At 53.5% G+C, this 6,931-nt stretch overlaps 1 long non-coding RNA gene across 30 annotated transcripts; it reads right to left on the minus strand.

Moving 5' to 3' along the window:
* Positions 1 to 346: 346 nt before the first annotated feature.
* Positions 347 to 6,662, minus strand: LOC119464280 (uncharacterized). Of its 30 annotated transcripts, XR_007463279.1 has the most exons (18): positions 6,285 to 6,484; positions 6,002 to 6,207; positions 5,719 to 5,924; positions 5,436 to 5,641; positions 4,024 to 4,227; positions 3,741 to 3,946; positions 3,458 to 3,663; positions 3,175 to 3,380; positions 2,892 to 3,097; positions 2,609 to 2,814; positions 2,322 to 2,527; positions 2,039 to 2,244; positions 1,756 to 1,961; positions 1,473 to 1,678; positions 1,186 to 1,391; positions 899 to 1,104; positions 612 to 817; positions 347 to 543 (listed from the first exon to the last, which is right to left on the minus strand). It is a non-coding gene; the product is annotated as an uncharacterized LOC119464280 (long non-coding RNA). The 30 variants fall into 30 exon arrangements; XR_007463290.1 differs by lacking the exon at positions 5,436 to 5,641; XR_007463278.1 differs by lacking the exon at positions 4,024 to 4,227.
* Between the last annotated feature and the right edge of the window lie 269 nt (positions 6,663 to 6,931).

Raw genomic sequence — 6,931 nt, forward strand, 5'->3', positions numbered from 1 at the left:
ACTAATCTTGTTAAATATTCCTGCGTTAAAGGCAAGAACGAAGAACTGTAGGACTACATCCGACATACAGCGGTGGGACGGCGATGACACGCTGTCCTTCAGAACATTAACCGGCCACCAACACAGTACAGTACCGCCAAGACGGAGGCGCACGACGCTTTTCATAGACCAGAAGAAGCGTTCTGTAGAGATCGGTCGGAAGATGGTCACTCTTGAGGTAAGGACAGGAGTGTTCTCGTAAATGAGCATGCTTAAGCATTGCTCTTGTGCCACAAGCGATAACAAACGCCAGTAACCTGAAACGACACAAGGACTGTTTGTTGGTCATTTGAAAACAGTCGTAGAACAGTCGTGCAAGGGCGCCAGGCTAAGTCCAATATGCCAGCAGGAGGCCATCGGCGAGAGAATGGCGAAATGCAAACATGGTCGGTCACAGGACGACTGGTGCTCGTAGTAATCTCTTCGGCAGCGTTGACCGGAGAGTCAATGTGCAGGAGCGGGCTAGGTATCTGTGTGCCGCAATCGGAAGCAGGAGTTCTGAACCTGGAACGACAGTGATTATTTGTTAACCAATGGAGGACGAATACGTGTCGTCTATACACGAGACTTACCAATAGCAGTGCCGGGTAAGCAGGAAAGTCCAGTCTGTCAGCAGGACCACAGCGGCGAGAGGATGTAGAAGGGATAACTCTGTCGCTCATGGGCGGGCGTTGCTCGTGCTCGAAGTAATCTCCTCTGGAGCGTTGACCGGAGAGTCGATGTGCAGGAGCAGGCTGCGTATCCTTGTGGGCCGGAATCGGAAACCGGAGTTCTGAACCTGGAAGGACACAGTGCTTATTTGTTAACCATGCAATGGAGGACGCAGCCGTAATACGAGTCGTCTATACACGACACTTACCAATAGCGGTGCCGGGTGAGCAGGAAAGTCCAGTCTGTCAGCAGGACCACAGCGGCGAGAGGATGTAGAAGAGATAACACTGTCGCTCATGGGCGGGTGTTGCTCGTGCTCGAAGTAATCTCCTCTGGAGCGTTGACCGGAGAGTCGATGTGCAGGAGCAGGCTGCGTATCCTTGTGGGCCGGAATCGGAAACCGGAGTTCTGAACCTGGAAGGACACAGTGCTTATTTGTTAACCATGCAATGGAGGACGCAGCCGTAATACGAGTCGTCTATACACGACACTTACCAATAGCGGTGCCGGGTGAGCAGGAAAGTCCAGTCTGTCAGCAGGACCACAGCGGCGAGAGGATGTAGAAGAGATAACACTGTCGCTCATGGGCGGGCGTTGCTCGTGCTCGAAGTAATCTCCTCTGGAGCGTTGACCGGAGAGTCGATGTGCAGGAGCAGGCTGCGTATCCTTGTGGGCCGGAATCGAAAACCGGAGTTCTGAACCTGGAAGGACACAGTGCTTATTTGTTAACCATGCAATGGAGGACGCAGCCGTAATACGAGTCGTCTATACACGACACTTACCAATAGCGGTGCCGGGTGAGCAGGAAAGTCCAGTCTGTCAGCAGGACCACAGCGGCGAGAGGATGTAGAAGGGATAACACTGTCGCTCATGGGCGGGTGTTGCTCGTGCTCGAAGTAATCTCCTCTGGAGCGTTGACCGGAGAGTCGATGTGCAGGAGCAGGCTGCGTATCCTTGTGGGCCGGAATCAGAAACCGGAGTTCTGAACCTGGAAGGACACTGTGCTTATTTGTTAACCAATGGAGGACGCAGCCGTAATACGAGCCGTCTATACACGACACTTACCAATAGCAGTGCCGGATGAGCAAGAAAGTCCAGTCTGTCAGCAGGACCACAGCGGCGAGAGGATGTAGAAGGGATAACACTGTCGCTCATGGGCGGGTGTTGCTCGTGCTCGAAGTAATCTCCTCTGGAGCGTTGACCGGAGAGTCGATGTGCAGGAGCAGGCTGCGTATCCTTGTGGGTCGGAATCGGAAACCGGAGTTCTGAACCTGGAAGGACACAGTGCTTATTTGTTAACCAATGGAGGACGCAGCCGTAATACGAGTCGTCTATACACGACACTTACCAATAGCAGTGCCGGGTGAGCAGGAAAGTCCAGTCTGTCAGCAGGACCACAGCGGCGAGAGGATGTAGAAGGGATAACACTGTCGCTCATGGGCGGGTGTTGCTCGTGCTCGAAGTAATCTCCTCTGGAGCGTTGACCGGAGAGTCGATGTGCAGGAGCAGGCTGCGTATCCTTGTGGGCCGGAATCGGAAACCGGAGTTCTGAACCTGGAAGGACACAGTGCTTATTTGTTAACCAATGGAGGACGCAGCCGTAATACGAGTCGTCTATACACGACACTTACCAATAGCAGTGCCGGGTGAGCAGGAAAGTCCAGTCTGTCAGCAGGACCACAGCGGCGAGAGGATGTAGAAGGGATAACACTGTCGCTCATGGGCGGGCGTTGCTCGTGCTCGAAGTAATCTCCTCTGGAGCGTTGACCGGAGAGTCGATGTGCAGGAGCAGGCTGCGTATCCTTGTGGGCCGGAATCGGAAACCGGAGTTCTGAACCTGGAAGGACACAGTGCTTATTTGTTAACCATGCAATGGAGGACGCAGCCGTAATACGAGCCGTCTATACACGACACTTACCAATAGCAGTGCCGGATGAGCAAGAAAGTCCAGTCTGTCAGCAGGACCACAGCGGCGAGAGGATGTAGAAGGGATAACACTGTCGCTCATGGGCGGGTGTTGCTCGTGCTCGAAGTAATCTCCTCTGGAGCGTTGACCGGAGAGTCGATGTGCAGGAGCAGGCTGCGTATCCTTGTGGGCCGGAATCAGAAACCGGAGTTCTGAACCTGGAAGGACACAGTGCTTATTTGTTAACCAATGGAGGACGCAGCCGTAATACGAGCCGTCTATACACGACACTTACCAATAGCAGTGCCGGATGAGCAAGAAAGTCCAGTCTGTCAGCAGGACCACAGCGGCGAGAGGATGTAGAAGGGATAACACTGTCGCTCATGGGCGGGTGTTGCTCGTGCTCGAAGTAATCTCCTCTGGAGCGTTGACCGGAGAGTCGATGTGCAGGAGCAGGCTGCCTATCCTTGTGGGCCGGAATCGGAAACCGGAGTTTTGAACCTGGAAGGACACAGTGCTTATTTGTTAACCAATGGAGGACGCAGCCGTAATACGAGCCGTCTATACACGACACTTACCAATAGCAGTGCCGGATGAGCAAGAAAGTCCAGTCTGTCAGCAGGACCACAGCGGCGAGAGGATGTAGAAGGGATAACACTGTCGCTCATGGGCGGGTGTTGCTCGTGCTCGAAGTAATCTCCTCTGGAGCGTTGACCGGAGAGTCGATGTGCAGGAGCAGGCTGCGTATCCTTGTGGGCCGGAATCGGAGACTGGAGTTCTGAACCTGGAAGGACACAGTGCTTATTTGTTAACCAATGGAGGACGCAGCCGTAATACGAGCCGTCTATACACGACACTTACCAATAGCAGTGCCGGGTAAGCAGGAAAGTCCAGTCTGTCAGCAGGACCACAGCGGCGAGAGGATGTAGAAGGGATAACACTGTCGCTCATGGGCGGGTGTTGCTCGTGCTCGAAGTAATCTCCTCTGGAGCGTTGACCGGAGAGTCGATGTGCAGGAGCAGGCTGCGTATCCTTGTGGGTCGGAATCGGAAACCGGAGTTCTGAACCTGGAAGGACACAGTGCTTATTTGTTAACCAATGGAGGACGCAGCCGTAATACGTGTCGTCTATACACGAGACTTACCAATAGCAGTGCCGGGTAAGCAGGAAAGTCCAGTCTGTCAGCAGGACCACAGCGGCGAGAGGATGTAGAAGGGATAACACTGTCGCTCATGGGCGGGTGTTGCTCGTGCTCGAAGTAATCTCCTCTGGAGCGTTGACCGGAGAGTCGATGTGCAGGAGCAGGCTGCGTATCCTTGTGGGTCGGAATCGGAAACCGGAGTTCTGAACCTGGAAGGACACAGTGCTTATTTGTTAACCAATGGAGGACGCAGCCGTAATACGTGTCGTCTATACACGAGACTTACCAATAGCAGTACCGGGTGAGCAGAAATACAGTCTGTCAGCAGGACCACAGCGGCGAGAGGATGTAGAAGGGATAACACTGTCGCTCATGGGCGGGTGTTGCTCGTGCTCGAAGTAATCTCCTCTGGAGCGTTGACCGGAGAGTCGATGTGCAGGAGCAGGCTGCGTATCCTTGTGGGCCGGAATCGGAAACCGGAGTTCTGAACCTGGAAGGACACAGTGCTTATTTGTTAACCAATGGAGGACGCAGCCGTAATACGAGTCGTCTATACACGACACTTACCAATAGCAGTGCCGGGTGAGCAGAAAGTCCAGTCTGTCAGCAGGACCACAGCGGCGAGAGGATGTAGAAGGGATAACACTGTCGCTCATGGGCGGGCTGTTGCTCGTGCTCGAAGTAATCTCCTCTGGAGCGTTGACCGGAGAGTCGATGTGCAGGAGCAGGCTGCGTATCCTTGTGGGCCGGAATCGGAAACCGGAGTTCTGAACCTGGAAGGACACAGTGCTTATTTGTTAACCAATGGAGGACGCAGCCGTAATACGAGTCGTCTATACACGACACTTACCAATAGCAGTGCCGGTGAGCAGGAAAGTCCAGTCTGTCAGCAGGACCACAGCGGCGAGAGGATGTAGAAGGGATAACACTGTCGCTCATGGGCGGCTGTTGCTCGTGCTCGAAGTAATCTCCTCTGGAGCGTTGACCGGAGAGTCGATGTGCAGGAGCAGGCTGCGTATCCTTGTGGGCCGGAATCGGAAACCAGAGTTCTGAACCTGGAAGGACACAGTGCTTATTTGTTAACCAATGGAGGACGCAGCCGTAATACGAGCCGTCTATACACGACACTTACCAATAGCAGTGCCGGATGAGCAAGAAAGTCCAGTCTGTCAGCAGGACCACAGCGGCGAGAGGATGTAGAAGGGATAACACTGTCGCTCATGGGCGGGTGTTGCTCGTGCTCGAGGTAATCTCCTCTGGAGCGTTGACCGGAGAGTCGATGTGCAGGAGCAGGCTGCGTATCCTTGTTGGCCGGAATCGGAAACCGGAGTTCAGAACCTGGAAGGACACAGTGCTTACTTGTTAACCAATGGAGGACGCAGCCGTAATACGAGTCGTCTATACACGACACTTACCAATAGCAGTGCCGGGTGAGCAGGAAAGTCCACTCTGTCAGCAGGACCACAGCGGCGAGAGGATATAGAAGGGATAACACTGTCGCTCATGGGCGGGTGTTGCTCGTGCTCGAAGTAATCTCCTCTGGAGCGTTGACCGGAGAGTCGATGTGCAGGAGCAGGCTGCGTATCCTTGTGGGCCGGAATCGGAAACCGGAGTTCTGAACCTGGAAGGACACAGTGCTTATTTGTTAACCAATGGAGGACGCAGCCGTAATACGAGTCGTCTATACACGACACTTACCAATAGCAGTGCCGGGTGAGCAGGAAAGTCCAGTCTGTCAGCAGGACCACAGCGGCGAGAGGATGTAGAAGGGATAACACTGTCGCTCATGGGCGGGTGTTGCTCGTGCTCGAAGTAATCTCCTCTGGAGCGTTGACCGGAGAGTCGATGTGCAGGAGCAGGCTGCGTATCCTTGTGGGCCGGAATCGGAAACCGGAGTTCTGAACCTGGTAGGACACAGTGCTTATTTGTTAACCAATGGAGGACGCAGCCGTAATACGAGCCGTCTATACACGACACTTACCAATAGCAGTGCCGGATGAGCAATAAAGTCCAGTCTGTCAGCAGGACCACAGCGGCGAGAGGATGTAGAAGGGATAACACTGTCGCTCATGGGCGGGTGTTGCTCGTGCTCGAAGTAATCTCCTCTGGAGCGTTGACCGGAGAGTCGATGTGCAGGAGCAGGCTGCGTATCCTTGTGGGCCGGAATCGGAAACCGGAGTTCTGAACCTGGAAGGACACAGTGCTTATTTGTTAACCAATGGAGGACGCAGCCGTAATACGAGTCGTCTATACACGACACTTACCAATAGCAGTGCCGGACGAGCAAGAAAGTCCAGTCTGTCAGCAGGACCACAGCGGCGAGAGGATGTAGAAGGGATAACACTGTCGCTCATTGAACGGGTGTTGCCCGTGCTCGAAGTAATCTCCTCTGGAGCGTTGACCGGAGAGTCGATGTGCAGGAGCAGGCTGCGTATCCTTGTGGGCCGAATCGGAAACCGGAGTTCAGAACCTGGAAGGACACATTGCGTATTTGTTAACCAATGGAGGACGCAGCCGTAATACGAGCCGTCTATACACGACACTTACCAATAGCAGTGCCGGATGAGCAAGAAAGTCCAGTCTGTCAGCAGGACCACAGCGGCGAGAGGATGTAGAAGGGATAACACTGTCGCTCATGGGCGGCTGTTGCTCGTGCTCGAAGTAATCTCCTCTGGAGCGTTGACCGGAGAGTCGATGTGCAGGAGCAGGCTGCGTATCCTTGTGGGCCGGAATCGGAAACCGGAGTTCTGAACCTGGAAGGACACAGTGCTTATTTGTTAACCACTGGAGGACGCAGCCGTAGTACGAGTCGTCTACGCAGTAGGTCATAGTAGGTCAACACAGTAGGCCAATGAGGCTTAACCTCATTTATAGCGTAGGCAGGAGTGTGCGACTTGGACGAGTGACTTGAGTAATGTGCTCACGAAAAGCAGAGTACTTCAAGCCAGAGCAAAAATATTTGGGCCGCTGGAATTTCTAACGTCATTCACCATAACAGCTAATAACTGTATTCAATGACTGGGAAACGGCAATATCTTGAGACAGTTAACACCCTTCCGGACAAAGATAAAGGATCTATGCAGGAATGTATCGAGGAAGTTAAAAATTCAGACTAAATGCCTGGAGAGTACATCTTCAAAAAGAAACAGAACATAAGCACTGACACTTATTTTCTGGGATGCAAGCCCGGCGGC

This window comes from Dermacentor silvarum, chromosome 9 (assembly GCF_013339745.2).
Source record: "Dermacentor silvarum isolate Dsil-2018 chromosome 9, BIME_Dsil_1.4, whole genome shotgun sequence".
Classification (NCBI taxonomy): domain Eukaryota; kingdom Metazoa; phylum Arthropoda; class Arachnida; order Ixodida; family Ixodidae; genus Dermacentor; species Dermacentor silvarum.